Raw genomic sequence first — 22070 nt, forward strand, 5'->3', positions numbered from 1 at the left:
ACGAATAAACTGAAGAAGCAGTTGCGCCTTTGACAGTCGGTACGTTTTAACTCATTCAAAAAGTGCCCTTTTTCCGTGACATTGGAATATCTCAATTACATCCTCCTCACGTCTTCTCTTCTCTCGACTTGCCTAATTCTCTAAACCCATTGGTGAGAAAAGCAGAGTGCCCTCCCTTCTGACCTTCTCCACCAATGTGTACAATGAAATGCTTGAAAAGGTACTGCTGAGATTTGAACTCAGGATCTCCTGTTTACTAGACAGGCACTTTAACCAACTAAGCCACAGCACCCGTTGATTTGACGTATGTTGCGTAACTAACACCCAAACTGATGTGAATCAAACCAGTCTCATTCATTTAACCCATTTCACTGTCTGGCAAAATCACGTCACAAAACAGATGTCATTTACTAATATTGGAATCGATATGGACACCTTCAATTGTCTAGCAACAGGGTTTGTTAAGCTATGTTTTGGGAACCAAAGTGGGCCTGAGCATGTGAGAGGTGGGTAGCGAGATATCAGTAAATATTTGTAATCACATACTATTTCTTTTTAATTATGGTCATTCGAGGACAGTACATTTTACATTTCGGTTTCGAGATGAATAAACTCAAGAACCTCTGACATGGATTCTTAAACTATGGTTTGGGACCCAAAGCGGTTATTAACATGTGATAGGTGGGTCGCGAGATATGAGTAAACATTCAGAATCATACACTATTTCTTTGGAATTTCGGTTGTTCGATGATACTACAATTCACATTTGGCTCTCGAGCTTAAAAATGGTAAAATCCTCTGGAACAGCAGACGACTCAGTTAATGTAAGTATTTTACCTATCATGAGCTGGGGGACTTTGTCCAAAAGCAGAGTTCTTGAGTTTCTTCGCTCACACAATACGTTTTTACTCGTTCAGAATACAATCCTTTTGAGATGACATTGCAGTGCCGTGACCCGGATTCGAACCGGGGTTTCTGCAGCCACAACACAGAGTACAAACCACTATAGGATCACGGCTGGCTGCAAGAGCAGCCTTATAGAGCCTACTTATTCTGTGAAAGTGACATGTACAACCTGGCGAAACTCTTCTCATTTGGGTCTCGATAACGAATAAACTGAAGAAGCAGTTACGCTTTTGACAGTCGGTACGTTTTAACTCATTCAAAAAGAGCCATTTTTCGGTGACAATGGAATATCTCAATTGCATCCTCCTCACGTCTTCTCTTCTCTCGACTTGCCTAATTCTCTAAACCCATTGGTGAGAAAAGCTGAGTGCCCTCCTATCTGACCTTCTCCACCAATGTGTACAATGAAATGCTTGCAAAGGAACTGCTGAGATTTGAACTCAGGATCTCCTGTTTACTAGACAGGCACTTTAACCAACTAAGCCACAGCACCCGTTGATTTGATGTATGTTGCGTAAACAACACCCAAACTGATGTGAATCAAACCATTCTCATTCATTTAACCCATTTCACTGTCTGGCAAAATCACGTCACAAAACAGATGTAATTTACCAATATTGGAATCGATATGGACACCTTCAATTGTCTAGCAACAGGATTTGTTAAGCTATGTTTTGGGAACCAAAGTGGGCCTGAGCATGTGAGAGGTGGGTAGCGAGATATCAGTAAATATTTGTAATCACATATTATTTCTTTTTAATTATAGTCATTCGAGGACAATACATTTTACATTTGGGTTTCGAGATGAATAAACTCAAGAACCTCTGACATGGATTCTTAAACTATGGTTTGGGACCCAAAGCGGTTATTAACATGTGATAGGTGGGTCGTGAGATATGCGTAAACATTCAGAATCATACACTATTTCTTTAGAATTTCGGTTGTTCGATGACACTACATTTCACATTTGGCTCTCGAGCTTAAACATGGTAAAATCCTCTGAAACAGCAGACGAATCAGTTAATGTAAGTATTTTACCTATCATGAGCTGGGGGACTTTGTCCAAAAGAAGAGTTCTTGAGTTTCTTCGCTCACACAATACATTTTTACTCGTTCAAAATACAACCTTTTTGGAACTGACATTGCAGTGCCGTGACCCGGATTCGAACCGGGGTTTCTGCGTCCACAACGCAGAGTACTAACCACTATACGATCACAGCTGGCTGCAAGAGCAGCCTTATAGAGCCTACTTATTCTGTGAAAGTGACATGTACAAACTGGCGAAACTCTTTTCATTTTGGTCTCGATAACGAATAAACTGAAGAAGGAGTTGCGCTTTTGACAGTCGGTACGTTTTAACTCATTCAAAAAGTGCCCTTTTTACGTGACATTGGAATATCTCAATTGCATCCTCCTCACGTCTTCTCTTCTCTCGACTTGCCTAATTCTCTAAACCCATTGGTGAGAAAAGCAGAGTGCCCTCCCTTCTGACCTTCTCCACCAATGTGTACAATGAAATGCTTGAAAAGGTACTGCTGAGATTTGAACTCAGGATCTCCTGTTTACTAGACAGGCACTTTAACCAACTAAGCCACAGCACCCATTGATTTGATGTATGTTGCGTAACTAACACCCACACCGATGTGAATCAAACCAGTCTCATTCATTTAACCCATTTCACTGTCTGGCAAAATCACGTCACAAAACAGATGTAATTTACTAATATTGGAATCGATATGGACACCTTCAATTGTCTAGCAACAGGGTTTGTTAAGCTATGTTTTGGGAACCAAAGTGGGCCTGAGCATGTGAGAGGTGGGTAGCGAGATATCAGTAAATATTTGTAATCACATATTATTTCTTTTTAATTATAGTCATTCGAGGACAATACATTTTACATTTGGGTTTCGAGATGAATAAACTCAAGAACCTCTGACATGGATTCTTAAACTATGGTTTGGGACCCAAAGCGGTTATTAACATGTGATAGGTGGGTGGTGAGATATGCGTAAACATTCAGAATCATACACTATTTCTTTAGAATTTCGGTTGTTCGATGACACTACATTTCACATTTGGCTCTCGAGCTTAAACATGGTAAAATCCTCTGAAACAGCAGACGAATCAGTTAATGTAAGTATTTTACCTATCATGAGCTGGGGGACTTTGTCCAAAAGCAGAGTTCTTGAGTTTCTTCGCTCACACAATACATTTTTACTCGTTCAAAATACAACCTTTTTGGAACTGACATTGCAGTGCCGTGACCCGGATTTGAACCGGGGTTGCTGCGTCCACAACGCAGAGTACTAACCACTATACGATCACGGCTGGCTGCAAGAGCAGCCTTATAGAGCCTACTTATTCTGTGAAAGTGACATGTACAAACTGGCGAAACTCTTTTCATTTTGGTCTCGATAACGAATAAACTGAAGAAGCAGTTGCGCCTTTGACAGTCGGTACGTTTTAACTGATTCAAAAAGTGCCCTTTTTCCGTGACATTGGAATATCTCAATTACATCCTCCTCACGTCTTCTCTTCTCTCGACTTGCCTAATTCTCTAAACCCATTGGTGAGAAAAGCAGAGTGCCCTCCCCTCTGACCTTCTCCACCAATGTGTACAATGAAATGCTTGAAAAGGTACTGCTGAGATTTGAACTCAGGATCTCCTGTTTACTAGACAAGCGCTTTAACCAACTAAGCCACAGCACCCGTTGATTTGATGTATGTTGCGTAACTAACACCCACACCTATGTGAATCAAACCAGTCTCATTCATTTAACCTATTTAATCTCTGTCTGTCAAAATGACGTCACAAAACAGATGTCATTTACTAATATTGGAATCGATATGGACACCTTCAATTGTCTAGCAACAGGGTTTGTTAATCTATGTTTTGGGAACCAAAGTGGGCCTGAGCATGTGAGAGCTGGGTAGCGAGATATCAGTAAATATTTGTAACCACATACTATTTATTTTTAATTATGGTCATTCGAGGACAGTACATTTCACATTTCGGTTTCGAGATGAATAAACTCAAGAACCTCTGACATGGATTCTTAAACTATGGTTTGGGACCCAAAGCGGTTATTAACATGTGATAGGTGGGTCGCGAGATATGAGTAAACATTCAGAATCATACACTATTTCTTTAGAATTTCGGTTGTTCGATGACACTACATTTCACATTTGGCTCTCGAGCTTAAAAATTGTAAAATCCTCTGAAACAGCAGACGAATGAGTTAACCAACTAAGCCACAGCACCCATTGATTTGATGTATGTTGCGTAACTAACACCCACACCGATGTGAATCAAACCAGTCTCATTCATTTAACCTATTTAATCTCTGTCTGTCAAAATGACGTCACAAAACAGATGTCATTTACTAATATTGGAATCGATATGGACACCTTCAATTGTCTAGCAACAGGATTTGTTAATCTATGTTTTGGGAACCAAAGTGGGCCTGAGCATGTGAGAGCTGGGTAGCGAGATATCAGTAAATATTTGTAACCACATACTATTTATTTTTAATTATGGTCATTCGAGGACAGTACATTTTACATTTCGGTTTCGAGATGAATAAACTCAAGAACCTCTGACATGGATTCTTAAACTATGGTTTGGGACCCAAAGCGGTTATTAACATGTGATAGGTGGGTCGCGAGATATGAGTAAACATTCAGAGTCATACACTATTTCTTTAGAATTTCGGTTGTTCGATGACACTACATTTCACATTTGGCTCTCGAGCTTAAAAATTGTAAAATCCTCTGAAACAGCAGACGAATCAGTTAATGTAAGTATTTTACCTATCATGAGCTGGGGGACTTTGTCCAAAAGCAGAGTTCTTGAGTTTCTTCGCTCACACAATACATTTTTACTCGTTCAAAATACAAGCTTTTTGGAATTGACATTGCAGTGCCGTGACCCAGATTCGAACCAGGGTTGCTGCGTCAACAACGCAGAGTACTAAACACTATACGATCACAGCTGGCTGCAAGAGCAGCCTTATAGAGCCTACTTATTCTGTGAAAGTGACATGTACAAACTGGGGAAACTCTTTTCATTTTGGTCTCGATAACGAATAAACTGAAGAAGGAGTTGCGCTTTTGACAGTCGGTATGTTTTAACTCATTCAAAAAGTGCCCTTTTTACGTGACATTGAAATATCTCAATTACATCCTCCTCACGTCTTCTCTTCTCTCGACTTGCCTAATTCTCTAAACCCATTGGTGAGAAAAGCAGAGTGCCCTCCCTTCTGACCTTCTCCACCAATGTGTACAATGAAATGCTTGAAAAGGTACTGCTGAGATTTGAACTCAGGATCTCCTGTTTACTAGACAGGCACTTTAACCAACTAAGCCACAGCACCCATTGATTTGATGTATGTTGCGTAACTAACACCCACACCGATGTGAATCAAACCAGTCTCATTCATTTAACCCATTTCACTGTCTGGCAAAATCACGTCACAAAACAGATGTCATTTACTAATATTGGAATCGATATGGACACCTTCAATTGTCTAGCAACAGGGTTTGTTAACCTGTTGGGTCTAGGGGGCAGCATTTGCACGTCTGGATAAAAAAAATGTACCCGATTTAATCTGGTTACTAATCCTACCCAGTAACTAGAATATGCATATACTTATTATATATGGATAGAAAACACTCTAAAGTTTCCAAAACTGTTTGAATGGTGTCTGTGAGTATAACAGAACTCATTTGGCAGGCAAAACCCTGAGACATTTTCTGACAGGAAGTGGATACCTGATGTGTTGTATTGACTTTAAACCTATCCCATTGAAAAACACAGGGGTTTAGGAATATTTTGGCACTTCCTATTGCTTCCACTAGATGTCACCAGCCTTTACAAAGTGTTTTGAGTCTTCTGGAGGGAGATCTGACCGAACAAGAGCCATGGAACGGTGATGTCCCATTAGACACCTGGCGCGCTAGTTCATGTTGGGTACCCTCGTTCCAATACGTTATAAAAGAGTATGCATTCGTCCACCTTGAATATTATTCATGTTCTGGTTAAAAAAGGCCCTAATGATTTATGCTATACAACGTTTGACATGTTTGAACGAACGGAAATATATTTTTTCCCCTCGTTCATGACGAGAAGTCCGGCTGGCTTACATCATGTGCTAACGAGACGGAGATTTTTGGACATAAATGATGAGCTTTTTTGAACAAAACTACATTCGTTATGGACCTGTGATACCTGGAAGTGACATCTGATGAAGAGAATCAAAGGTAATGGATTATTTACATAGTATTTTCGATTTTAGATCTCCCCAACATGACGTCTAGTCTGTATCGCAACGCGTATTTTTCTGGGCACAGTGCTCAGATTATTGCAAAGTGTGATTTCCCAGTAAGGTTATTTTTAAATCTGGCAAGTTGATTGCGTTCAAGAGATGTAAATCTATAATTCTTTAAATGACAATATAATATTTTACCAATGTTTTCTAATTTTAATTATTTAATTTCTGACGCTGACTTGACTGCCGGTTATTGGAGGGAAACGATTTCCTCAACATCAATGCCATAGTAAAACGCTGTTTTTGGATATAAATATGAACTTGATAGAACTAAAAATGCATGCATTGTCTAACATAATGTCCTAGGAGTGTCATCTGATGGAGATTGTAAAAGGTTAGTGCATCATTTTAGCTGGTTTTATGGTTTTGGTGACCCTGTCTTTGACTTGACAAAACATTACACACAACTCTTGTAAATGTACTGTCCTAACATACTCTAAATTTATGCTTTCGCCGTAAAACCTTTTTGAAATCGTAAAACGTGGTTAGATTAAGGAGATGTTTATCTTTCAAATGGTGTAACATAGTTGTATTTTTGAAAAATTTGAATTTTGACATTTATTTGGATTCAAATTTGCCGCTCTTGAAATGCACCTGCTGTTGATGGAGTGCACCACGGGTGGCACGCTAGCGTCCCACCTAGCCCCAAGAGGTTAAGCTATGTTTTGGGAACCAAAGTGGGCCTGAGCATGTGAGGGGTTGATAGCGAGATATCAGTAAATATTTGTAATCACATATTATTTCTTTTTAATTATAGTCATTCGAGGACAATACATTTTACATTTGGGTTTCGAGATGAATAAACTCAAGAACCTCTGACATGGATTCTTAAACTATGGTTTGGGACCCAAAGCGGTTATTAACATGTGATAGGTGGGTCGTGAGATATGCGTAAACATTCAGAATCATACACTATTTCTTTAGAATTTCGGTTGTTCGATGACACAACATTTCACATTTGGCTCTCGAGCTTAAACATGGTAAAATCCTCTGAAACAGCAGACGAATCAGTTAATGTAAGTATTTTACCTATCATGAGCTGGGGGACTTTGTCCAAAAGCAGAGTTCTTGAGTTTCTTCGCTCACACAATACATTTTTACTCGTTCAAAATACAACCTTTTTGGAACTGACATTGCAGTGCCGTGACCCGGATTCGAACCGGGGTTTCTGCGTCCACAACGCAGAGTACTAACCACTATACGATCACGGCTGGCTGCAAGAGCAGCCTTATAGAGTCTACTTATTCTGTGAAAGTGACATGTACAAACTGGCGAAACTCTTTTCATTTTGGTCTCGATAACGAATAAACTGAAGAAGCAGTTGCGCCTTTGACAGTCGGTATGTTTTAACTCATTCAAAAAGTGCCCTTTTTCCGTGACATTGGAATATCTCAATTGCATCCTCCTCACGTCTTCTCTTCTCTCGACTTGTCTAATTCTCTAAACCCATTGTTGAGAAATGTAGAGTGCCCTCCCCTCTGACCTTCTCCACCAATGTGTACAATGAAATGCTTGAAAAGGTACTGCTGAGATTTGAACTCAGGATTTCCTGTTTACTAGACAGGCACTTTAACCATCTAAGCCACAGCACCCATTTATTTGATGTATGTTGCGTAACTAACACCGACACCGATGTGAATCAAACCAGTCTCATTCATTTAACCTATTTAATCTCTGTCTGTCAAAATGACGTCACAAAACAGATGTCATTTACTAATATTGGAATCGATATGGACACCTTCAATTGTCTAGCAACAGGGTTTGTTAAGCTATGTTTTGGGAACCAAAGTGGGCCTGAGCATGTGAGGGGTGGGTAGCGAGATATCAGTAAATATTTGTAATCACATACTATTTCTTTTTAATTATGGTCATTCGAGGACAGTACATTTTACATTTGGGTTTCGAGATGAATAAACTCAAGAACCTCTGACATGGATTCTTAAACTATGGTTTGGGACCCAAAGCGGTTATTAACATGTGATAGGTGGGTCGCGAGATATGAGTAAACATTCAGAATCATACACTATTTCTTTAGAATTTCGGTTGTTCGATGACACTACATTTCACATTTGGCTCTCGAGCTTAAAAATGGTAAAATCCTCTGAAACAGCAGACGAATCAGTTAATGTAAGTATTTTACCTATCATGAGCTGGGGGACTTTGTCCAAAAGCAGAGTTCTTGAGTTTCTTCGCTCACACAATACATTTTTACTCGTTCAAAATACAACCTTTTTGGGACTGACATTGCAGTGCCGTGACCCAGATTCGAACCGGGGTTGCTGCGTCCACAACGCAGAGTACTAACCACTATACGATCACGGCTGGCTGCAAGAGCAGCCTTATAGAGCCTACTTATTCTGTGAAAGTGACATGTACAAACTGGCGAAACTCTTTTCATTTTGGTCTCGATAACGAATAAACTGAAGAAGCAGTTGCGCCTTTGACAGTCGGTACGTTTTAACTCATTCAAAAAGTGCCCTTTTTCCGTGACATTGGAATATCTCAATTGCATCCTCCTCACGTCTTCTCTTCTCTCGACTTGCCTAATTCTCTAAACCCATTGGTGAGAAAAGTAGAGTGCCCTCCCCTCTGACCTTCTCCACCAATGTGTACAATGAAATGCTTGAAAAGGTACTGCTGAGATTTGAACTCAGGATCTCCTGTTTACTAGACAGGCACTTTAACCAACTAAGCCACAGCACCCATTTATTTGATGTATGTTGCGTAACTAACACCCACACCGATGTGAATCAAACCAGTCTCATTCATTTAACCCATTTCACTGTCTGGCAAAATCACGTCACAAAACAGATGTCATTTACTAATATTGGAATCGATATGGACACCTTCAATTGTCTAGCAACAGGGTTTGTTAAGCTATGTTTTGGGAACCAAAGTGGGCCTGAGCATGTGAGGGGTGGATAGCGAGATATCAGTAAATATTTGTAATCACATATTATTTCTTTTTAATTATAGTCATTCGAGGACAATACATTTTACATTTGGGTTTCGAGATGAATAAACTCAAGAACCTCTGACATGGATTCTTAAACTATGGTTTGGGACCCAAAGCGGTTATTAACATGTGATAGGTGGGTCGTGAGATATGCGTAAACATTCAGAATCATACACTATTTCTTTAGAATTTCGGTTGTTCGATGACACTACATTTCACATTTGGCTCTCGAGCTTAAACATGGTAAAATCCTCTGAAACAGCAGACGAATCAGTTAATGTAAGTATTTTACCTATCATGAGCTGGGGGACTTTGTCCAAAAGCAGAGTTCTTGAGTTTCTTCGCTCACACAATACATTTTTACTCGTTCAAAATACAACCTTTTTGGAACTGACATTGCAGTGCCGTGACCCGGATTCGAACCGGGGTTTCTGCGTCCACAACGCAGAGTACTAACCACTATACGATCACGGCTGGCTGCAAGAGCAGCCTTATAGAGCCTACTTATTCTGTGAAAGTGACGTGTACAACCTGGCGAAACTCTTCTCATTTGGGTCTCGATAACGAATAAACTGAAGAAGCAGTTGCGCCTTTGACAGTCGGTACGTTTTAACTCATTCAAAAAGTGCCCTTTTTCCGTGACAATGGAATATCTCAATTGCATCCTCCTCACGTCTTCTCTTCTCTCGACTTGCCTCATTCTCTAAACCCATTGGTGAGAAAAGCAGAGTGCCCTCCCCTCTGACCTTCTCCACCAATGTGTACAATGAAATGCTTGAAAAGGTACTGCTGAGATTTGAACTCAGGATCTCCTGTTTACTAGACAGGCACTTTAACCAACTAAGCCACAGCACCCATTGATTTGATGTATGTTGCGTAACTAACACCCACACCGATGTGAATCAAACCAGTCTCATTCATTTAACCCATTTCACTGTCTGGCAAAATCACGTCACAAAACAGATGTCATTTACTAATATTGGAATCGATATGGACACCTTCAATTGTCTAGCAACAGGGTTTGTTAAGCTATGTTTTGGGAACCAAAGTGGGCCTGAGCATGTGAGAGGTGGGTAGCGAGATATCAGTAAATATTTGTAATCACATATTATTTCTTTTTAATTATAGTCATTCGAGGACAATACATTTTACATTTGGGTTTCGAGATGAATAAACTCAAGAACCTCTGACATGGATTCTTAAACTATGGTTTGGGACCCAAAGCGGTTATTAACATGTGATAGGTGGGTCGTGAGATATGCGTAAACATTCAGAATCATACACTATTTCTTTAGAATTTCGGTTGTTCGATGACACTACATTTCACATTTGGCTCTCGAGCTTAAACATGGTAAAATCCTCTGAAACAGCAGACGAATCAGTTAATGTAAGTATTTTACCTATCATGAGCTGGGGGACTTTGTCCAAGAGCAGAGTTCTTGAGTTTCTTCGCTCACACAATACATTTTTACTCGTTCAAAATACAACCTTTTTGGAACTGACATTGCAGTGCCGTGACCCAGATTCGAACCGGGGTTTCTGCGGCCACAACGCAGAGTACTAACCACTATACGATCACGGCTGGCTGCAAGAGCAGCCTTATAGAGCCTACTTATTCTGTGAAAGTGACGTGTACAACCTGGCGAAACTCTTCTCATTTGGGTCTCGATAACGAATAAACTGAAGAAGCAGTTGCGCTTTTGACAGTCGGTACGTTTTAACTCATTCAAAAAGAGCCATTTTTCCGTGACAATGGAATATCTCAATTGCATCCTCCTCACGTCTTCTCTTCTCTCGACTTGCCTAATTCTCTAAACCCATTGGTGAGAAAAGCAGAGTGCCCTCCCATCTGACCTTCTCCACCAATGTGTACAATGAAATGCTTGAAAAGGTACTGCTGAGATTTGAACTCAGGATCTCCTGTTTACTCAGCCCCACAGCCCGCACCTTTTTTTTTATTTTTATTTTTTTATTATCAAAAATGTTTGTTTACAATATTTACAGTACAATCTACTGTTTACAGTACAATCCACAGAGAACAATACAGAAGACACTAGACTAACAGAGGCAGGTGAACAATTCACCCCCTATCAAATTATCAACAAAGAAAATATCAAAACAGTGCTTTCAAAAATTATAAGTGATACCTCCACTCTCCTCTCGTGAAATTAACCCACTCTCTTCAACAAAAGACTCATCAAAATGTTCCATCCCATAATTAAACAACATATCTATGTGTTTACTGAACAGTGCTATAAAGATACTCCACACCTGAACCCTCTTTCTGTCAAAAGAAACATAATTCCTCCTACAAAAAATAGCATACCTCACAAAACTCAAAACCATATTCAACAAACACACATTAGCACCCTCACATTTACCAGACACTCCAAATAACAAAAGTTCCTCCCACGCATACTTTTTCACGAAATCTCCCCCCCAGTTTCTACATAACATTTCCTTAACTTTACAAAAAAAATATTTTAAATCCTCACATTCTATAAACAAATGCATAAGCGTTTCCGGGAAACGTCCACATACGTCGCATTCCCTTTCTATCTCACAATTAATTTTCTTTAGCACCACCTTTGTAAATATTCTATTATGTCTTAGTTTGAAATCATTATTTTCACACTCCTTACTATTATATTTTACATTTAAATTTCCCCATATCTTTTTTTCATCCAATTCCGGAAAAACTACTTTCCAAAATTTCTCAGCAGCCGGCCTTCTACACACTTTTCCTACCATTATTCTATACAATCTTTTCACTGGTATACTAGATAAATGTACTTTCTTCTTACTGCTACCAATGAACAAATTAGGAAATACAAATAAATCTTCTCTTTCAACTTCACTATTTATTAAATCAACCCATGCTCTTGGTATACTATTCTTTATCTTGTCATACATATTATTCACTGTTCCCCTTCCCACCTCTTCATCCCATTCATTGATTATGTCAAAAATAGCTTCCCCAGGTAAAAACCCTGGAATTACCTCATAAGTATAATCTTTTATTTGCCGTAGACCTGCACTCATAAATACTTTATTATACAAAACTTTTTCTTTGTTCTTGATTTTCTCATTCAGAAATATAGGTTGATTCATAATCAGGTCAATATGTCCACATTCATAATATACATTAGGCAACAACTCTGCCCATGCATTTAGCACCTCTTTATAAAAATCTGGTACCTTTTCAAACATTGCCCTTTTAAGCCCCATCAATAAACCATTATCCTCACAACCACCACTCTCCTCTAAGTAGACTCTAAAGAAGTGTTTCCAGCCATAATCTTCACTGTCATACAAATATTTCTTTACTGTTTTTATCCTAATAGCTTTTCTTTTGACACCTAAATCTACAAGTTTTAAACCTCCATCCACATAGTCAGCAATCAATGTTTTCTGAGATATTCTCACTCCTTTACCATCCCATATAAAATTTGACACCACATTATTCAATTCATTTAGGACCCACTCCGGCATGTCCAGGACTCCCAAAACATACACAAATTTGGATAATACCAAAGCATTTGCAACAATTACTTTCCCTTGTAACTTTAGTTTTCTATTTTTCCAGAAATTCAACGTTAGCTTGACTTTATTAAGGATCCCAGTCCAAGTTATATCTTTTGCCTCTTTCTCCTTTACACCAATGTTTACTCCCAGCACTTTAATAAAATCCTTTGCGCTCTTGAATGGAATCTCACACCCGTTTACATTGATATCCCCAACAAACATTATTTTACGTCTTCTCTTCTCTCGACTTGCCTAATTCTCTAAACCCATTGGTGAGAAAAGCAGAGTGCCCTCCCTTCTGACCTTCTCCACCAATGTGTACAATGAAATGCTTGAAAAGGTACTGCTGAGATTTGAACTCAGGATCTCCTGTTTACTAGACAGGCACAATAACCAACTAAGCCACAGCACCCGTTGATTTGACGTATGTTGCGTAACTAACACCCACACCGATGTGAATCAAACCAGTCTCATTCATTTAACCCATTTCACTGTCTGGCAAAATCACGTCACAAAACAGATGTCATTTACCAATATTGGAATCGATATGGACACCTTCAATTGTCTAGCAACAGGGTTTGTTAAGCTATGTTTTGGGAACCAAAGTGGGCCTGAGCATGTGAGAGGTGGGTAGCGAGATATCAGTAAATATTTGTAATCATATACTATTTATTTTTAATTATGGTCATTCGAGGACAGTACATTTTACATTTGGGATTCGAGATGAATAACCTCAAGAACCTCTGACATGGATTCTTAAACTATGGTTTGGGACCCAAAGCGGTTATTAACATGTGATAGGTGGGTTGTGAGATATGCGTAAACATTCAGAATCATACACTATTTCTTTAGAATTTTGGTTGTTCGATGACACTACATTTCACATTTGGCTCTCGAGCTTAAAAATGGTAAAATCCTCTGAAACAGCAGACGAAACAGTTAATGTAAGTATTTTACCAATCATGAGCTGGGGGACTTTGTCCAAAAGCTGAGTTCTTGAGTTTCTTCACTAACGCAATAAGTTTTTACTCGTTCAAAATACAACCCTTTTGAACTGACATTGCAGTGCCATAAACCGGGTTCAAACCAGGGTTGCTGCAGCCACAACGCAGAGTACTAACCATTATACGATCATGGCTGGCTGCAAGAGCAGCCTTATAGAGCCAACTTATTCTGTGAAAGTGACATGTACAACCTGGCGAGACTCTTTTCAGTTGGGTGTCGATAACGAATAAACTGAAGAAGGAGTTGCGCTTTTGACAGTCGGTACGTTTTAACTCATTCAAAAAGTGCCCTTTTTCCGTGACATTGGAATATCTCAATTACATCCTCCTCACGTCTTCTCTTCTCTCGACTTGCCTAATTCTCTAAACCCATAGGTGAGAAAAGCAGAGTGCCCTCCCTTCTGACCTTCTCCACCAATGTGTACAATGAAAAGCTTGAAAAGGTACTGCTGAGATTTGAACTCAGGATCTCCTGTTTACTAGACAGGCACTTTAACCAACTAAGCCACAGCACCCGTTGATTTCAGGTATGTTGCGTAACTAACACCCACACCGACGTGAATCAAACCCGTCTCATTCATTTAACCTATTTAATCTCTGTCTGGCAAAATCACGTCACAAAACCGATGTCATTTACTAATTTTGGAATCAATATGGACACCTTCAATTGTCTAGCAACAGGGTTTGTTAAGCTATGTTTTGGGAACCAAAGTGGGCCTGAGCATGTGAGAGGTGGGTAGCGAGATATCAGCAAATATTTGTAATCACATATTATTTATTTTTAATTATAGTCATTCGAGGACAATACATTTTACAGTTGGGTTTCGAGATGAATAAACTCAAGAACCTCTGACATGGATTCTTAAACTATGGTTTGGGACCCAAAGCGGTTATTAACATGTGATAGGTGGGTCGCGAGATATGAGAAAACATTCAGAATCATACACTATTTCTTTAGAATTTCGGTTGTTCGATGATACTACAATTCACATTTGGCTCTCGAGCTTAAAAATTGTAAAATCCTCTGGAACAGCAGACGAATGAGTTAATGTAAGTATTTTACCTATCATGAGCTGGGGGACTTTGTCCAAAAGCAGAGTTCTTGAGTTTCTTTGCTCACACAATAAGTTTTTACTCGTTCAAAATACAACCCTTTTGAACTGACATTGCAGTGCTGTAAGTCAGGTTCAAACCAGGGTTGCTGCAGCCACAACGCAGAGTACTAACCATTATACGATCATGGCTGGCTGCAAGAGCAGCCTTATAGAGCCTACTTATTCTGTGAAAGTGACATGTACAAACTGGCGAAACTCTTTTCATTTTGGTCTCGATAACGAATAAACTGAAGAAGGAGTTGCGCTTTTGACAGTCGGTACGTTTTAACTCATTCAAAAAGTGCCCTTTTTCCGTGACATTGGAATATCTCAATTACATCCTCCTCACGTGTTCTCTCAATTTGCCTAATTCTCTAAACCCATTGGTGAGAAAAGCAGAGTGCCCTCCCATCTGACCTTCTCCACCAATGTGCACAATGAAATGCTTGAAAAGGTACTGCTGTGATTTGAACTCAGGATCTCCTGTTTACTAGACAGGCACTTTAACCAACTAAGCCACAGCACCCGTTGATTTTTGTATGTTGCGTAACCAACACCCAAACTGATGTGAATAAAACCAGTCTCATTCATTTAACCCATTTGACTGTCTGGCAAAATCACGTCACAAAACACATGTCATTTACCAATATTGGAATCGATATGGACACCTTCAATTGTCTAGCAACAGGATTTGTTAAGCTATGTTTTGGGAACCAAAGTGGGCCTGAGCATGTGAGAGGTGGGTAGCGAGATATCAGTAAATATTTGTAATCACATACTATTTCTTTTTAATTATGGTCATTCGAGGACAGTACATTTTACATTTGGGATTCGAGATGAATAACCTCAAGAACCTCTGACATGGATTCTTAAACTATGGTTTGGGACCCAAAGCGGTTATTAACATGTGATAGGTGGGTCGCGAGATATGAGTAAACATTCAGAATCATACACTATTTCTTTAGAATTTCGGTTGTTCGATGATACTACAATTCACATTTGGCTCTCGAGCTTAAAAATTGTAAAATCCTCTGGAACAGCAGACGAATCAGTTAATGTAAGTATTTTACCTATCATGAGCTGGGGGACTTTGTCCAAAAGCAGAGTTCTTGAGTTTCTTCGCTCACACAATACGTTTTTACTCGTTCAAAAACAATCCTTTTGAGGTGACATTGCAGTGCCGTGACCCGGATTCGAACCGGGGTTTCTGCGGCCACAACACAGAGTACTAACCACTATACGATCAAGGCTGGCTGAAAGAGCAGCCTTATAGAGCCTACTTATTCTGTGAGATTTGTTAAGCTATGTTTTGGGAACCAAAGTGGGCCTGAGCATGTGAGAGGTGGGTAGCGACATATCAGTAAATATTTGTAATCACATACTATTTCTTTTTAATTATGGTCATTCGAGGACAGTACATTTTACATTTGGGATTCGAGATGAATAACCTCAAGAACCTCTGACATGGATTCTTAAACTATGGTTTGGGACCCAAAGCCGTTATTAACATGTGATAGGTGGGTCGTGAGATATGCGTAAACATTCAGAATCATACACTATTTCTTTAGAATTTCGGTTGTTCGATGACACTACATTTCACATTTGGCTCTCGAGCTTAAAAATGGTAAAATCCTCTGAAACAGCAGACGAATCAGTTAATGTAAGTATTTTACCAATCATGAGCTGGGGGACTTTGTCCAAAAGCAGAGTTCTTGAGTTTCTTCGCTCACACAATACGTTTTTACTCGTTCAAAAACAATCCTTTTGAACTGACATTGCAGTGCCGTAAGTCGGGTTCAAACCAGGGTTGCTGCAGCCACAACGCAGAGTACTAACCATTATATGATCATGGCTGGCTACAAGAGCAGCATTATAGAGCCTACTTATTCTGTGAAAGTGACGTGTACAACCTGGCGAGACTCTTTTCATTTGGGTCTCGATAACGAATAAACTGAAGAAGCAGTTGCGCTTTTGACAGTCGGTACGTTTTAACTCATTCAAAAAGTGCCCTTTTTCCGTGACATTGGAATATCTCAATTGCATCCTCCTCAAGTCTTCTCTTCTCTCGACTTGCCTAATTCTCTAAAACCATTGGTGTGAAAAGCGGAGTTCCCTACCCTCTGACCTTCTCCACCAATGTGTACAATGAAATGCTTGAAAAGGTACTGCTGAGATTTGAACTCAGGATCTCCTGTTTACTAGACAGGCGCTTTAACCAACTAAGCCACAGCACCCGTTGATTTGATGTATGTTGCGTAACCAACACCCAAACTGATGTGAATCAAACCAGTCTCATTCATTTAACCCATTTCACTGTCTGGCAAAATCACGTCACAAAACACATGTCATTTACCAATATTGGAATCGATATGGACACCTTCAATTGTCTAGCAACAGGATTTGTTAAGCTATGTTTTGGGAACCAAAGTGGGCCTGAGCATGTGAGAGGTGGGTAGCGAGATATCAGTAAATATTTGTAATCACATACTATTTCTTTTTAATTATGGTCATTCGAGGACAGTACATTTTACATTTGGGATTCGAGATGAATAAACTCAAGAACCTCTGACATGGATTCTTAAACTTTGGTTTGGGACCCAAAGCGGTTATTAACATGTGATAGGTGGGTCGCGAGATATGAGTAAACATTCAGAATCATACACTATTTCTTTAGAATTTCGGTTGTTCGATGATACTACAATTCACATTTGGCTCTCGAGCTTAAAAATGGTAAAATCCTCTGGAACAGCAGACGAATCAGTTAATGTAAGTATTTTACCTATCATGAGCTGGGGGACTTTGTCCAAAAGCAGAGTTCTTGAGTTTCTTCGCTCACACAATACGTTTTTACTCATTCAAAATACAATCCTTTTGAGGTGACATTGGAGTGCCGTGACCCAGATTCGAACCGGGGTTTCTGCGGCCACAACGCAGAGTACTAACCACTATACGATCACGGCTGGCTGCAAGAGCAGCCTTATAGAGCCTACTTATTCTGTGAAAGTGACGTGTACAACCTGGCGAAACTCTTCTCATTTGGGTCTCGATAACGAATAAACTGAAGAAGCAGTTACGCTTTTGACAGTCGGCACGTTTTAACTCATTCAAAAAGAGCAATTTTTCCGTGACAATGGAATATCTCAATTGCATCCTCCTCACGTCTTCTCTTCTCTCGACTTGCCTAATTCTCTAAACCCATTGGTGAGAAAAGCAGAGTGCCCTCCCTTCTGACCTTCTCCACCAATGTGTACAATGAAATGCTTGAAAAGGTACTGCTGAGATTTGAACTCAGGATCTCCTGTTTACTAGACAGGCACTTTAACCAACTAAGCCACAGCACCCATTGATTTGATGTATGTTGCGTAACTAACACCCACACCGATGTGAATCAAACCAGTCTCATTCATTTAACCTATTTAATCTCTGTCTGTCAAAATGACGTCACAAAACAGATGTCATTTACTAATATTGGAATCGATATGGACACCTTCAATTGTCTAGCAAAAGGGTTTGTTAATCTATGTTTTGGGAACCAAAGTGGGCCTGAGCATGTGAGAGCTGGGTAGCGAGATATCAGTAAATATTTGTAACCACATACTATTTATTTTTAATTATGGTCATTCGAGGACAGTACATTTTACATTTCGGTTTCGAGATGAATAAACTCAAGAACCTCTGACATGGATTCTTAAACTATGGTTTGGGACCCAAAGCGGTTATTAACATGTGATAGGTGTGTCGCGAGATATGCGTAAACATTCAGAATCATACACTATTTCTTTAGAATTTCGGTTTTTCGATGACACTACATTTCACATTTGGCTCTCGAGCTTAAACATGGTAAAATCCTCTGAAACAGCAGACGAATCAGTTAATGTAAGTATTTTACCTATCATGAGCTGGGGGACTTTGTCCAAAAGCAGAGTTCTTGAGTTTCTTCGCTCACACAATACATTTTTACTCGTTCAAAATACAACCTTTTTGGAACTGACATTGCAGTGCCGTGACCCGGATTCGAACCAGGGTTGCTGCGTCCACAACGCAGAGTACTAACCACTATACGATCACGGCTGGCTGCAAGAGCAGCCTTATAGAGCCTACTTATTCTGTGAAAGTGACATGTACAAACTGGCGAAACTCTTTTCATTTTGGTCTCGATAACGAATAAACTGAAGAAGCAGTTGCGCCTTTGACAGTCGGTACGTTTTAACTATTTCAAAAAGTGCCCTTTTTCCGTGACATTGGAATATCTCAATTGCATCCTCCTCACGTCTTCTCTTCTCTCGACTTGCCTAATTCTCTAAACCCATTGGTGAGAAAAGTAGAGTGCCCTCCCCTCTGACCTTCTCCACCAATGTGTACAATGAAATGCTTGAAAAGGTACTGCTGAGATTTGAACTCAGGATCTCCTGTTTACTAGACAGGCACTTTAACCAACTAAGCCACAGCACCCGTTGATTTCATGTATGTTGCGTAACTAACACCCACACCGATGTGAATAAAACCAGTCTCATTAATTTAACCTATTTAATCTCTGTCTGTCAAAATGACGTCACAAAACAGATGTAATTTACTAATATTGGAATCGATATGGACACCTTCAATTGTCTAGCAACAGGGTTTGTTAATCTATGTTTTGGGAACCAAAGTGGGCCTGAGCATGTGAGAGCTGGGTAGCGAGATATCAGTAAATATTTGTAACCACATACTATTTATTTTTAATTATGGTCATTCGAGGACAGTACATTTTACATTTCGGTTTCGAGATGAATAAACTCAAGAACCTCTGACATGGATTCTTAAACTATGGTTTGGGACCCAAAGCGGTTATTAACATGTGATAGGTGTGTCGCGAGATATGCATAAACATTCAGAATCATACACTATTTCTTTAGAATTTCAGTTGTTCGATGACACTACATTTCACATTTGGCTCTCGAGCTTAAACATGGTAAAATCCTCTGAAACAGCAGACGAATCAGTTAATGTAAGTATTTTACCTATCATGAGCTGGGGGACTTTGTCCAAAAGCAGAGTTCTTGAGTTTCTTCGCTCACACAATACATTTTACTCGTTCAAAATACAACCTTTTTGGAACTGACATTGCAGTGCCGTGACCCAGATTCGAACCGGGGTTGCTGCGTCCACAACGCAGAGTACTAACCACTATACGATCACAGCTGGCTGCAAGAGCAGCCTTATAGAGCCTACTTATTCTGTGAAAGTGACATGTACAAACTGGCGAAACTCTTTTCATTTTGGTCTCGATAACGAATAAACTGAAGAAGGAGTTGCGCTTTTGACAGTCGGTACGTTTTAACTCATTCAAAAAGTGCCCTTTTTACGTGACATTGGAATATCTCAATTACATCCTCCTCACGTCTTCTCTTCTCTCGACTTGCCTAATTCTCTAAACCCATTGGTGAGAAAAGCAGAGTGCCCTCCCTTCTGACCTTCTCCACCAATGTGTACAATGAAATGCTTGAAAAGGTACTGCTGAGATTTGAACTCAGGATCTCCTGTTTACTAGACAGGGACTTTAACCAACTAAGCCACAGCACCCATTGATTTGATGTATGTTGCGTAACTAACACCCACACCGATGTGAATCAAACCAGTCTCATTCATTTAACCCATTTCACTGTCTGGCAAAATCACGTCACAAAACAGATGTCATTTACTAATATTGGAATCGATATGGACACCTTCAATTGTCTAGCAACAGGGTTTGTTATGCTATGTTTTGGGAACCAAAGTGGGCCTGAGCATGTGAGAGGTGGGTAGCGAGATATCAGTAAATATTTGTAATCACATATTATTTCTTTTTAATTATAGTCATTCGAGGACAATACATTTTACATTTGGGTTTCGAGATGAATAAACTCAAGAACCTCTGACATGGATTCTTAAACTATGGTTTGGGACCCAAAGCGGTTATTAACATGTGATAGGTGGGTCGTGAGATATGCGTAAACATTCAGAATCATACAGTATTTCTTAAGAATTTCGGTTGTTCGATGACACTACATTTCACATTTGGCTCTCGAGCTTAAACATGGTAAAATCCTCTGAAAAAGCAGACGAATCAGTTAATGTAAGTATTTTACCTATCATGAGCTGGGGGACTTTGTCCAAAAGCAGAGTTCTTGAGTTTCTTCGCTCACACAATACATTTTTACTCGTTCAAAATACAACCTTTTTGGAACTGACATTGCAGTGCCGTGACCTGGTTTCAAACCGGGGTTGCTGCGTCCACAACGCAGAGTACTAACCACTATACGATCACGGCTGGCTGCAAGAGCAGCCTTATAGAGCCTACTTATTCTGTGAAAGTGACATGTACAAACTGGCGAAACTCTTTTCATTTTGGTCTCGATAACGAATAAACTGAAGAAGCAGTTGCGCCTTTGACAGTCGGTACGTTTTAACTCATTCAAAAAGTGCCCTTTTTCCGTGACATTGGAATATCTCAATTGCATCCTCCTCACGTCTTCTCTTCTCTCGACTTGCCTAATTCTCTAAACCCATTGGTGAGAAAAGTAGAGTGCCCTCCCCTCTGACCTTCTCCACCAATGTGTACAATGAAATGCTTGAAAAGGTACTGCTGAGATTTGAACTCAGGATCTCCTGTTTACTAGACAGGCACTTTAACCAACTAAGCCACAGCACCCATTGATTTGATGTATGTTGCGTAACTAACACCCACACCGATGTGAATCAAACCAGTCTCATTCATTTAACCCATTTCACTGTCTGGCAAAATCACGTCACAAAACAGATGTCATTTACTAATATTGGAATCGATATGGACACCTTCAATTGTCTAGCAACAGGGTTTGTTAAGCTATGTTTTGGGAACCAAAGTGGGCCTGAGCATGTGAGAGGTGGGTAGCGAGATATCAGTAAATATTTGTAATCACATATTATTTATTTTTAATTATAGTCATTCGAGGACAATACATTTTACATTTGGGTTTCGAGATGAATAAACTCAAGAACCTCTGACATGGATTCTTAAACTATGGTTTGGGACCCAAAGCGGTTATTAACATGTGATAGGTGGGTCGTGAGATATGCGTAAACATTCAGAATCATACACTATTTCTTTAGGATTTCGGTTGTTCGATGACACTACATTTCACATTTGGCTCTCGAGCTTAAAAATTGTAAAATCCTCTGAAACAGCAGACGAATCAGTTAATGTCAGTATTTTACCTATCAGGAGCTGGGGGACTTTGTCCAAAAGCAGAGTTCTTGA

At 39.6% G+C, this 22070-nt stretch overlaps 24 non-coding genes across 24 annotated transcripts; all 24 read right to left on the reverse strand.

The window, feature by feature from the left end:
* Positions 1 to 218: 218 nt before the first annotated feature.
* On the reverse strand, positions 219 to 292 carry trnat-agu (transfer RNA threonine (anticodon AGU)). Its single transcript has one exon. It is a non-coding gene; the product is annotated as a tRNA-Thr (tRNA).
* Positions 293 to 1325: 1033 nt separating this feature from the next.
* trnat-agu (transfer RNA threonine (anticodon AGU)) lies at positions 1326 to 1399 on the reverse strand. The gene has a single exon. It is a non-coding gene; the product is annotated as a tRNA-Thr (tRNA).
* Positions 1400 to 2054: 655 nt separating this feature from the next.
* On the reverse strand, positions 2055 to 2126 carry trnah-gug (transfer RNA histidin (anticodon GUG)). Its single transcript has one exon. It is a non-coding gene; the product is annotated as a tRNA-His (tRNA).
* Positions 2127 to 2433: 307 nt separating this feature from the next.
* Positions 2434 to 2507, reverse strand: trnat-agu (transfer RNA threonine (anticodon AGU)). Its single transcript has one exon. It is a non-coding gene; the product is annotated as a tRNA-Thr (tRNA).
* Positions 2508 to 3162: 655 nt separating this feature from the next.
* On the reverse strand, positions 3163 to 3234 carry trnah-gug (transfer RNA histidin (anticodon GUG)). Its single transcript has one exon. It is a non-coding gene; the product is annotated as a tRNA-His (tRNA).
* A 307-nt stretch (positions 3235 to 3541) lies between these two features.
* On the reverse strand, positions 3542 to 3615 carry trnat-agu (transfer RNA threonine (anticodon AGU)). The gene has a single exon. It is a non-coding gene; the product is annotated as a tRNA-Thr (tRNA).
* A 1590-nt stretch (positions 3616 to 5205) lies between these two features.
* trnat-agu (transfer RNA threonine (anticodon AGU)) lies at positions 5206 to 5279 on the reverse strand. The gene has a single exon. It is a non-coding gene; the product is annotated as a tRNA-Thr (tRNA).
* A 2093-nt stretch (positions 5280 to 7372) lies between these two features.
* trnah-gug (transfer RNA histidin (anticodon GUG)) lies at positions 7373 to 7444 on the reverse strand. The gene has a single exon. It is a non-coding gene; the product is annotated as a tRNA-His (tRNA).
* Positions 7445 to 7751: 307 nt separating this feature from the next.
* trnat-agu (transfer RNA threonine (anticodon AGU)) lies at positions 7752 to 7825 on the reverse strand. The gene has a single exon. It is a non-coding gene; the product is annotated as a tRNA-Thr (tRNA).
* A 658-nt stretch (positions 7826 to 8483) lies between these two features.
* trnah-gug (transfer RNA histidin (anticodon GUG)) lies at positions 8484 to 8555 on the reverse strand. Its single transcript has one exon. It is a non-coding gene; the product is annotated as a tRNA-His (tRNA).
* Positions 8556 to 8862: 307 nt separating this feature from the next.
* On the reverse strand, positions 8863 to 8936 carry trnat-agu (transfer RNA threonine (anticodon AGU)). Its single transcript has one exon. It is a non-coding gene; the product is annotated as a tRNA-Thr (tRNA).
* Positions 8937 to 9591: 655 nt separating this feature from the next.
* On the reverse strand, positions 9592 to 9663 carry trnah-gug (transfer RNA histidin (anticodon GUG)). Its single transcript has one exon. It is a non-coding gene; the product is annotated as a tRNA-His (tRNA).
* Positions 9664 to 9970: 307 nt separating this feature from the next.
* trnat-agu (transfer RNA threonine (anticodon AGU)) lies at positions 9971 to 10044 on the reverse strand. The gene has a single exon. It is a non-coding gene; the product is annotated as a tRNA-Thr (tRNA).
* A 655-nt stretch (positions 10045 to 10699) lies between these two features.
* Positions 10700 to 10771, reverse strand: trnah-gug (transfer RNA histidin (anticodon GUG)). Its single transcript has one exon. It is a non-coding gene; the product is annotated as a tRNA-His (tRNA).
* A 2281-nt stretch (positions 10772 to 13052) lies between these two features.
* trnat-agu (transfer RNA threonine (anticodon AGU)) lies at positions 13053 to 13126 on the reverse strand. Its single transcript has one exon. It is a non-coding gene; the product is annotated as a tRNA-Thr (tRNA).
* A 1033-nt stretch (positions 13127 to 14159) lies between these two features.
* Positions 14160 to 14233, reverse strand: trnat-agu (transfer RNA threonine (anticodon AGU)). Its single transcript has one exon. It is a non-coding gene; the product is annotated as a tRNA-Thr (tRNA).
* A 1031-nt stretch (positions 14234 to 15264) lies between these two features.
* On the reverse strand, positions 15265 to 15338 carry trnat-agu (transfer RNA threonine (anticodon AGU)). The gene has a single exon. It is a non-coding gene; the product is annotated as a tRNA-Thr (tRNA).
* Positions 15339 to 16972: 1634 nt separating this feature from the next.
* Positions 16973 to 17046, reverse strand: trnat-agu (transfer RNA threonine (anticodon AGU)). The gene has a single exon. It is a non-coding gene; the product is annotated as a tRNA-Thr (tRNA).
* Positions 17047 to 17700: 654 nt separating this feature from the next.
* On the reverse strand, positions 17701 to 17772 carry trnah-gug (transfer RNA histidin (anticodon GUG)). The gene has a single exon. It is a non-coding gene; the product is annotated as a tRNA-His (tRNA).
* A 307-nt stretch (positions 17773 to 18079) lies between these two features.
* Positions 18080 to 18153, reverse strand: trnat-agu (transfer RNA threonine (anticodon AGU)). The gene has a single exon. It is a non-coding gene; the product is annotated as a tRNA-Thr (tRNA).
* A 658-nt stretch (positions 18154 to 18811) lies between these two features.
* Positions 18812 to 18883, reverse strand: trnah-gug (transfer RNA histidin (anticodon GUG)). Its single transcript has one exon. It is a non-coding gene; the product is annotated as a tRNA-His (tRNA).
* A 307-nt stretch (positions 18884 to 19190) lies between these two features.
* On the reverse strand, positions 19191 to 19264 carry trnat-agu (transfer RNA threonine (anticodon AGU)). The gene has a single exon. It is a non-coding gene; the product is annotated as a tRNA-Thr (tRNA).
* A 1036-nt stretch (positions 19265 to 20300) lies between these two features.
* Positions 20301 to 20374, reverse strand: trnat-agu (transfer RNA threonine (anticodon AGU)). The gene has a single exon. It is a non-coding gene; the product is annotated as a tRNA-Thr (tRNA).
* A 1034-nt stretch (positions 20375 to 21408) lies between these two features.
* Positions 21409 to 21482, reverse strand: trnat-agu (transfer RNA threonine (anticodon AGU)). Its single transcript has one exon. It is a non-coding gene; the product is annotated as a tRNA-Thr (tRNA).
* Positions 21483 to 22070: the final 588 nt, after the last annotated feature.

The sequence above is a fragment of the Salmo salar genome, chromosome 13 (genome assembly GCF_965601325.2).
Source record: "Salmo salar chromosome 13, fSalSal1, whole genome shotgun sequence".
NCBI classification, from domain to species: domain Eukaryota; kingdom Metazoa; phylum Chordata; class Actinopteri; order Salmoniformes; family Salmonidae; genus Salmo; species Salmo salar.